This window comes from Macrotis lagotis, chromosome 2 (assembly GCF_037893015.1).
Source record: "Macrotis lagotis isolate mMagLag1 chromosome 2, bilby.v1.9.chrom.fasta, whole genome shotgun sequence".
NCBI classification, from domain to species: domain Eukaryota; kingdom Metazoa; phylum Chordata; class Mammalia; order Peramelemorphia; family Peramelidae; genus Macrotis; species Macrotis lagotis.
Window position 1 is genome coordinate 259,785,744 of NC_133659.1, and position 10,905 is coordinate 259,796,648.

At 38.3% G+C, this 10,905-nt stretch overlaps 1 pseudogene; it reads right to left on the minus strand.

Moving 5' to 3' along the window:
* Positions 1–10,905, minus strand: part of LOC141514880 (dynein regulatory complex subunit 2-like) — a 19,192-nt pseudogene continuing 8,287 nt past the window's right edge.

Below are 10,905 nucleotides of genomic sequence, written 5' to 3' on the forward strand. Positions count from 1 at the left end.
AACTTTGTGGAAATCTTTAATATCAAGTTTCTGGTGACTGAGGGGAAGTATTTGGGGGTTAGGAAGAGGCTGGTTCCCTGAGGACATCATTGATGAGGGTTGTCACAGTGTGTGAGATACTATTTGGGTGGCTTCAATGATGTAAATTGCTTTTGTGGAATGCCAGTTTTAGGCAAGGGGATATTGCTGCGTTGGTTAACGATAAAGAGTGGGTTGAGCTGGCGCAGCACTTCATCATTCACAGAGATACCATCCAGGTACTGTTTGAGTACATACCTCAGCTTCTCATTGGTTTCCAGCAGTTGGGCTCGTCTTTTCTGTAGGCTTAATTCTTCCAGCTTTACCTTGTTATACTTTTTCCAGAAATTGTCCAAGCCTGTGTAGTTTTCCATCATCTGGGAATTCAGGGGATAAGGGAGACAAAGTGAGTGCTGGGACCTTTGAACAGAATCCCCTTGCCCTTTCTTCTCCCTCCTGGCCCCCCCTCTCCTGATAACTCACCCTAGCAAATTCTGTCAAAGGTGGCTCATATGCATTTTGCTCCACTTCCTGCAGTTCCTCTGGTGTCAACATTGAGGAATCAAAGGGCAGGACTTTCTCTTCCTCTGTCTCAAACTTCCTACAAATTTCAGCTAGCTTGAGGATGCGCTCCCCCTGCAGAATGGAAGGAAGGGGAAACTAAGGAAGCCTTTCTGACAATCACAAGCACAAGGAAAGAATGAGAAAGGCTAACCTGGAAGTAGAGGAAAGAGTGAGTTTAGACACTCCCAATGTCCCCTTACCTTATCAACAGTTTTTTTCAGGCATTTGAGGGTGATGTTACTCTCCTGAGTCAGTTTGGCTAGGTTGCGCCGAGCCTCTCCGCGGGCTAGATTCATTTGTTGTTTGAGCTTCTGAAGCTGCTTGAGGACTAGGTCTTTGTCTTCATGGATCTTTTGGTTTTTTTCCTCAATCTCATGGACGTGTGTTGAGATTCTGCCCCGGAGTACAGTGATGGAATCCTAGTTAATAAAGAATGGATCAGAGTCTCAGAGTTAGAAACATAATTTCATCCCTCCTTTTGTGGCTCAAGAAAAACTGGCTGGAGGAGAAACAGATCCCAACATCCAGCTCTTAAGGAAGGTACTCAGTCGCAGGTCTGGTGACTGAAATGAGAACCAATAGTGATGTTTGATGAAACTCATGACTGTTCTTGTTCAGTCATTTGGTTGTGTCTGACTCTTTGCAACCCCATAGACTCTACTTGCCATGAGGTTTTCTTAGGAAAGATACTGGAATGATTTCTCATTTCCTTCTCCAGTAAATTAAAGCAAAACAGAGGTTTAGTGACTTTCTCAAATTTGAACTCAGGTCTTCCTAAATCCAGATTGAGTGCTTTTATCCCCTGAACCACCTTAACTGCCTCAAAACCATGACTGGCATAGCTTATCCAAAAGAAACAGGATAGGTTAAAAAGCGTAATGGGATAGCATTGTATTTCAAAACAATATCTTTGGGATGACATGGTCCAGAGGGGGAAGTATGATGTCCAAAGGAAGGAGAAATGGAAGTGATTTTATCATTGTAGTATACTGCAGTCCACTTCGACAGAAGATAGAGTGACAAGTTTGGGAAACAGACCACAAACCTGGCATAGGTTATGCTACAATCATAATAGGGAACTAACTTTAGTGACTCTGACCTCTGCCATCAAAAGCAAAGTATCTCATAACTTCTTGAGTTGCCTCAGTAATAATTTTATCCTTCACAAGGTGGAGAAACCACCAAGGTGGGAAACTATTTTTGAATCTGATTCTCAGTAACAGAGAGAAGCTAGTTGTTGAGGTAGAAATGATAGGAATCTCAAAGGGAAGTGACTGTTTCTTCTTAGAGGTTGTGATAAAGGAAAGGAATACTGGGTACAATCTGAAATGTATCCTAATGGGTTCAGAGGAAAGATATGTGGATTCCCCTGAACCAGAGTCCTTCGGGGTAAGTCAACCTGAAGTCACCAGGCATGGGAAAGGCTCAGAAATGAAATTCTGAAGACACAAATTTCAATGAACAGGAAATGTAGAATTTATATGAAGAGTCAAATACAGACACACTGGGAATGCAAATTTATTGAAAAAAAATAAATGGCCAGAAGAAGGAAGAAAGACCAGGTAACAGTTGTTGAATATAAGAATATGTCATGGTACTAAAACATAGTGTCAGAAATTCTAAACCCTAGGATATCCTGTGGCTATAAAGGGGACCCAAGGACAACAAAAACAGGCTTTTAAAATCATGAAAAAGAATGAAGAAGGGGCAGGATCATCACTTGGGGTAGATGGAACAATGATAATTGATATGAGACAAAGCAGAGCTGCCCAATTATTATTTTGTCTGTTTTCTCTTTGAAGGAGACTGGAACCTTTGTGCTGGGATTGATAGGTCAAGAAAGACTAATTTTGAACTGATAATCAAGCTACATCAGAAAACATTAAGAGAATACTTAGTGATCTTAGTGATTTTAAGTTACTGGCTCAGATGACTATACCCTCAGTTCCAAAATACCAAACAGTTGGGATTGATGAAAAAATCACAGAAAAGGAGAGAACCACAGGGTGCCAAAGGCAAACATCCCAAGTCTGTGAACTATAAGCCAGTGAATTTGACTCAAAATTCTAGAAAACATTATTTAAAGAGAAAAAAGTTTCTAAAAAACAAGCATAGCCTCAATGAAGGGCAAGCCATATAAAGAATCTTTCTGCTATTATTGGAAAGATAGAGATGTGGACTGAAAATTTACATAATCAGATGGCCTCAGAACTACTTGGATGGCCAGACTCTAAAGAGCATTTCAATATTTATATGGCAGGAGGTCTCCAGTAGAGTATCCCAGGGATCTATACTTGGCCTGGTACTTTTTGTAATATTTTTGTCAACGATTTAAATAAAAGCATTGTATGATATACTCATGAAAGTCGGAATTTGATTCAAAAAAAAATTTGACAAGCCCAAGCCAGAGTCCTTCAAATGTAACCCATGGATCTCCAAGGTGGAGATAGATTTTAAGGTATCTGTAAACTTAGATGGGGAAAATAACAAGTTTATTTTCACTAATCACTAACTGAAAATTAGCATTTCTTTCATTATACATATAGGAAATAAATATTTTTTGGAGGAGGGGTTCATGGGCTTCGCCAGACTGCCAAGGAGACCTATGACACAAAGTGAAGAACCCCTAGACTGAATCTATTAAGTTAAATTACAACTTAATTTAGGGGTAAATATAAATAAATAGGGATATTATAGAAACTTTTGCAATTGAGTACAAAAACATCAATCCCATAACTGTAAGATGAAACAATCTAGCAGTTATTTAAAAAAAAAGATCTGAGTACAAGCTTAATAGGAGTCGACTACATGACAGAAAAAGCTAATGCAATCTTGGGCTGTATTAGGAGGGGCACAACTTCCAGAAAAAGGTCCTAATCCCACTATACTCTGTCAAGACCTTATCTAGAATAATGAGTTCAGTTCTGGGCACCTTGGTTTAAAAATTAATAAATAGAAATTAGGAAAAAAATAATGACTTTAATAAGCTGGACAATGCCCAGGTGAGGATAACTAAGATGGTGAGAGTTTTGAGCCTCACCATGCCTAGTGGTGAACTGGGCATGTTTAACCTGGAGAAAAGACCCAAAGGGTATATGGTATCTATGTTTATTTTTGGATGACATTTGCAAAGAGGTCAATAAATGCTTGATATCAGGAAAACTTTCCTAACTAGAACTAACCCCAAGTAGAACAGGCAGCCTTGGGAGGTGGTAGGATCCCCATCTTGGAGGTCTCCAAGCATAGACTAGGCAGCCCTTTGTTGTTTATTTGATAGTAGAGAGTCCTTTGTATATGGCTTGGATTGAATGGCCACTGGGGTCCCTTCTAACTTATAAAATAGGAACAAAAGATGTTATACATACATTCAGACTGGGAATTTCTGGCTCATAGGACCCACCTGTATTTTTTGCAGTTTTTTCATCTGGATCTCTATCTCTTTGGAGTTCTTTTCATCTTTCATCTTCAATGACTCAAAGGCAAGCTTGCGGTCTTCTGTGGCGTCCGTGTAGTTCTTGACTGCCTCCTGGAACCTTCTCCACAGATCTTCCACCGTATTTTCTAGCTTCGTGCGTAGAAAGTGCTTCTCCTCCAGTTTCTAGGAAATGACCCAGAATAAACAGCACTTGATACAAACTGTCCAGGCCCTCTCTCTTCCCTAAGACTCCACATTTATGATACACTTTAATACTGGAATATTGCCCTCATCATAAGTGGTCAAATTTTCCAGATGAGAAGATGGAGGTCTAGGAGTTTAAGCCACAAAGTTAGTGTCACAGGCAGGATTGAAACTTGGATCTTTCCTGTTCCAAATCTAACATTTGATCTAGCAACTCTGCTGCCCTGCTTCTCCTTTCCTTTATTAGCATAGGTGGCAGTGCTATAAAAGAAAATATGTTCAAGGAAGTCAAGGAGATCAGGGTTCTACATCTGCCTATCATCAACTATGTGACCTTAGATAAATAACTTAATCTTTAGTTTCCTCATATGTAAAAGCGTCTTGAGAAAATGATTTCCAATCAACTATCCCTTCTGACTCTAAAATTCTACTTATGTAATTTCCTTCTTTCCTTTGTTGTCCTCATCTCCATTTTCTTCAAGTCCCCATTAAAATCCTACTTTCTGAAAGAAGCCTTTCCTGATCTCCCTTAATCCTAGAATCTTCCCTCTGTCATTACCTTAATTTTGACCTCTATGGAGCCTGGTGGTACTTAGTTGTCAACATAATGTCAGAACACCTTGCATGCAGGGGAGGGGTGAGGAGGGAAGGGAGGGAGAGGAAGGTTGGTCTTTCTTTGTATCCACCATACTTAACACAGCACCTAGCAGATAGTAGGCACTAAACAAATACTTGTGGCTGACTCCTCCCATTTGTCACCCTGATGTAAAAACAAAGACTCTGAGTTTGCCCTTTCATCTAATTTTCATTAGATGCCAGTGCCTGGAAGCAAGATTATAGATAGGAGCAGCAGCAAAAATGATAATAACTATGGATACTTGAAGGATTTATTAAAAATTTGGAACAAAAGAAAGGGATTTCTTCCATCTCCAATTATCTTAGATAGGCCACTCTCCTAATTCCTTCCCACTTGCCTGCTCATTCTACCTTATTTTTGAGGTCATCCCACATGCTTTGGAACTCCAGCTTAGCTTCATATTCAGTGTCTGTGAAGTTCTGCTCCATGATCAGAAAAACATCCTGGAGGTAGCGCATCTCTTTCTCGTGTTGGTCATTGATCATCTTCCTGTGGGATTTACAGAGAAAACAAAGAATCAATTGATGTAGGGAGTTCCAAAAGGGAGACTTATGACAAGAGTTTCCTGGTAGCTCTAGACAGAAATTTAGGCCACACAAAAGGGTTCATTTAATCCACCTCCCATTTAATACACCAGGTTATTCATTCAAACTAGATGCTATAAGGGAATAGAAAGATACTCAAGATGGTCTCTGACCTCAAAGAGTTAACAGTCTAATAGGAAGTATGAGTAGGTGTTCAAAAGGGGCATAGATCCAGTTCTGTAGTGCAGAGGCAAGAGTAATAATTTTTTCAGAACCGAGTGTTAAATAATCAAGACTGACTAGAACATAAGGTTTTGTAAGGCATTTCTGGGAGATAAGATTGGTAATATAAATGGGACCAGGTTGTAAATGATCTTGAATAACTGGCTTAATAGACATTTGCTCAGAAGAATGTTGTAAGTCTTTATAGAGAAAAGTAATACAATCCAAGTGTTAGCCTTTGCAAGATTAGCCTAGTGACCACAAGCAGGATGACTTAACATATTTCCTTGAAAAATAAGATTGGATTCTTTATTAATTTTTGCTCCAAAAGAAACATTAGGACTTATTGTCTGGAGATGGGTAGTTCTTCCTACGGGAATTATTATGTGATCTGTTCTCTCTGCCTGGAAGTTCATTTCTTTGTGAATCCCAGACTAGCAGACTTCTTTGGCCACCATATAAAATAAATGTAGTATTAAATTGACCCACTTCCTTACAACTGCTTATGTCCATTGGGCCTTTTTGACTAAAGAACATAAATGCCTGAAACACAGTCAGTCTTAATTTTCTTGCCTTTAGTGATGATTCCAAGTTATCACGTACACACATTTGTGCATTGTGTCTGTACTCCAATTGGTCATTTGGCAATAAGTTTTGAATTCATCTGTTTGCATAGGCATTTATCTCTCATTCAAAGACATGAGATACAAATAATTATACTTCATGTTGTCACTTATTTCAAGTATTAATGTCAATAATATTTATTTATTTAATTATCATGATTATCATTATTTTATAATTCAATATGACCATCATGTGTTACATGTTGCATACTAAATGTGTCCATCCATCTGGCTGACAATCTTATGGGGTTTATTTTTGGGGGAAAGGCTTCTAATATGAGTTTCATGCTAGGACTTGTTTGGGGGAAATACATTAGAAAGAGAAGAGGCTAGTGACAGGCAGACCAAGAGGGCTATGTCAATAGTTTGGTGTGGGATTAAGAGGCATGAACTACTGCTGGGATTGTTTGTGAAAAGGCAAAGGAAGAATTCACAAGTTTTGGTGACTTATTAAATGTGGATTTTGTGGAGGGAGTCAAGGATGGCAGAGGTTTTAAGGCCTACAGGGAAATTAGGAAATCAAGAACAATAGTTATTTTGGGACAGAGGGTTTATGGCCCTTTTGTCATCCCTTTAAAAAATCTTTATAAAAAGTGGTCGTAGTAAAGATCTGAAAAGAAAAAAGTAAATTACTACAGCCTGGGGACAACTAAACAAATTACGGCACCCAAATATATTTAATTGTACTGTGCCACATCTTTTTCCTAAATATCGTCTAACTTTGTCCCCCTCTTTGAATGCTTCTTTGTGAAAAAGGAAAAAGAGGCCAGCCAAACCAATCGACAGAGTTGACATTTGCCGGTCCAAAAAGTTTTGACAAAGACCAGCCAAGACAGTGGAAGCAGTCTTGCTCATCTCCCCTCACTTCTCTAAGAGTGATCAAAGAATATCACACTAAGTAGTGATCAGAAAAAAAAATTAAAAAAGAAACTACAGTGATCATCTTTTCACTCAAGATCTAAAAACAGACCTAGAGGCAAACCACTGGAAGAGGAATGGACAGATTCAGAGTCAAGAACTAGGCCAGAGTGTGAGGAGGCCCAGAGTTAATCTTGGACTCTATTTTAGAGGGAGTCCAAGAACTCAGACTCAGCACCCAGAAATCACTGAGTTAGGCCAACAACATTCGAACACCCAAAGCTAACCTCACACACAGCCTCCAGCCCTGGTCAGCAGCATGGGGCCTCCAAGAATAAGCCGGAATTATGGATTTGAAATCCAGAGCAAGGGATCTCCCAGAGCTGAGACCTATTATGGGCAATGCTATCCACATCTAGTTGAAGAAACAAAACAAAACATTAACAAGACAATATAAGTGAAGTCATGCGAAACAGTTTAACATTAGCCATTTTGTAAAAGAAAATATAGAAAAAGAAATAAAGTTTTAAAATTTGCACTCAGAGCTCATCAGTTCTCAGAATATTAATATCTTAGCACAAGAAATACAAAACTTTACCCAAGCAACAGACTCCCTGAATATTCATATGGACAAGAATGACTCCATGAAACAATAAGAAATATTTAAAAAGAAAAAGATTGAAATAAATAGAAAAAATGTAAGTATCTCATATCAAAAACAACTGACTTGGAAAACAGATCAATGAAAGATAATTTTCAAATCACTGAAGTACCTAAAAACTGTGGCCAAAAACGCCTAGTTATCATATTTTTTTAAAAATCATGAAAGGTAAAATGAAAATAGAATGAATCTGCCAATCACTTCCAGAAGGAAACCCCAAAATGAAAACTCCCAGGACATCTTAGCCAAAATCCAGACCTTCTAGGTCAAAGAAAAAGTACTACAAGCAGCCATAAAGGAAGAACTTAAGTACTAAGGAACCGTAGTCAGGGTCATGTAAGATTTAGCAGCTACCAACTAGTTAACAAGCAGTTAGTCAATAAGCATTTCATACCTATTCTATACAAGGGTACTATGCTAATAAGTACTGAAGATAGAAAATATGACAAAAGACTTCTCAGGTAGCTCTCAAGTCTCCTGTGGAAGACAACAGATAAACAACTCTAATATAGACAGTAAAAATGGAGCTGTCACAGAAGGAAGGCACTAGTGTTTAGGACCGGGAAAGACTTCTTGTAGAAAATAGGATTTTAGCTGGGATTTGAAAAAAAGCAGGAATGCCAACAGGTGGAGATAAAGAGAGAGAGATTTCCAGGAATGGGAATTCCAATTTAGTGAAACTGTCTAGAGTCAGGAATATCAAGGAAGGTATAAGAAGACTGAAAAGGGGGAAGAGGTTTTGAATGCAGGTCAGGGGATTTTGTATTTGTTTCATGAGATGACAGGGAGTTATTGGAATTTATTCAGTGGGGGGTTGACATGATTAAACATGCATTTTGGGAAGATTGATTTGATAGCTAAGTAGAGGAGGGACTGGAATGAAGAAACCAACTGTCAAGCTATTGCAATTATATTCATGTAAAGTAATAAGGGCCTGTAGGGAGAAAGAAGGGGACATATATGAGAATTGCAATTAAGTTAAAATTGATAGAAGTTGAAAGCAGATAGGATGGAGTGAAAACAGGAAAAGGAGAGTGAAGAGTTGAGAATGACAGGTTTATTGTCAGCCTATGTGACTGGGAAGATAGTGGTGTCCTTGATATTAACAGGGATCTCAGGAAGAGAAGGAGGTTTAAGGGTTAGGGGAATGGGGAAGAAAGAATAATGATAAAGATATTAGTTTTGGACATATTGCATGTAAAATGACTACAGGATCTTGAGTTCAAGATGTCCAATAGGCAGCTGGAGATAGGAATCTGGAAGTTAGACCTAGAAATGTAGATTTGAAGAATAAGATATTCCAAAATGTAAAAGACATAGACTTAACAACCAAGAACAATATACTCACCAAAACTGAGTGTGATTTAGTGAGGAAAACTGATCTTTAATGAAATAGAGCACTTCTAAATACTATGTTCCTAATGAAACTTGAAATATATATATATATATGGGGAACAGCTAGGTGGCACAGTGGATAGAGCACTGGCCCTGGAGTCAGGAGGACCTGAGTTCAAATGCAGCCTCAGACACTTAATAATTACCTAGGTGTGTGGACTTGGGCAAGTTACTTAACCCCATTGCCTTATAAAAAAACAACAAAAAAATCATTCTTGAAATACATACAAGAAATATTAAAAGGTAAGTACTAGAAATTAGAAAAGATTTCATGAGAATGAATTGTTTGCTTTCCAGTGGGGCAGGGGAGATAGTATAACTATCCCTTGTAATATCAGTAAGGATCATAAAGGGAGTCAGAGATGGATGGCCTGAGAGTTTTTTCTTATATAGAACTGATCTTACAAGAGTAAAGGAAAGAGAGTGGGGAAGGAAACACTAGGAAGAAGAGAGCTTATTGTTAGAATTTGTAAATAGGAGTATGTTCAAATAAGGAAAGAGGAAGTGAGTATCACTTTGAGTTGATGCAATATCGTAAATGAACAATTGAAATTACAGAGAACAGATTACATAAAATGCTACCCACTTTGGACAGAGAGGTAGATATGCAGAGTGAGATGTGCATTTTTGGACATGGCCAATGTGGGGATTTGTTTGCTTGATTTGATATTCATGTCAGGATTTGTTTGTTTGTTATCCCCCTCCCCCGCAGTGGATGCTTGTTGATTGTGGGGGGTGGGGGGAGAAAAGGCATTTTCCTGTATATTCTCATCTCATTTAAGTGCAGGAAGGTGTGTTTCATCACATGCTTTTTTCTAGGATTGAAATCAGTCCTTACCATTGATGAGAATTCACCTGCCTTTTAGTGTTTTCTTTTATTACCATAGCTGAATGGACATGGCAGCATGGCCTAATGGATAGATGGTTGTTGCGCATCCTTTATTCTCGAAGAGGACCAATGACATCAGAAGTGTATCTTGACTTGCAAGCAAGTACACTGGATTGAGGCAGGACTATAGAAATTTATCAGCCTCATTCTTTCCTCCAGTTATTTGAATAGGAAGCAGACATTGAAACCTGGATGACTGGGGTTCAAGTCTAGCCTAAGTTGTCTTGGGCAAGTGACAGCCTCAAAGTACTCTTAAGCAAATCTCTAAGGCATAAATTGCAAGGTGGGGGGAGGTCCCCACAGAAAAATATGATACATTTTGGTCTTATCCAGTAAACCAAGAATAATTAGCATACTTAGGAAAAGAACATTAGAACTAGTATTTGATGTATCTTCCAGAGAGCCCAAAGAGCAAAAGCTAGTGTATCAAAACTGACCAATGTATCGGGGAAATCTACCTAATTATCAATGGTACTACACCCCCCCAGTGTTCACACTCAGCTGGAATGTGCTCTGAATCATTCTTTAGAGCCAATGTGTTTTCAGTTTTATTTTGTCTTGTTTTGAAATAATTTGCTTTAAAAAACAAGTCTTCTTGTGACATTAATAATCTTATTCTGGTTATTTTCACGTTAAAAATCTGAGAATGTAAGTCAGATTATCAATAAAGAAATTATTTTCCATTATGTTTGTTGTATGTTTGAGATATTTGTCAAAAACTTGTATAAGTTCTTAATATTATTTGAATAAAATATGAGCTAAGAAAATCATTCATGCAAATTGTTTTATGAAAAGTAAGGGATCCACAAGCTAGTAACTTTGGAAACTTTGATTTTGGTGGCCCTGCCCTCTGCTAGTTCTCTTTTAGTTCTGCAGCTCTAACTATTCCTTCTTC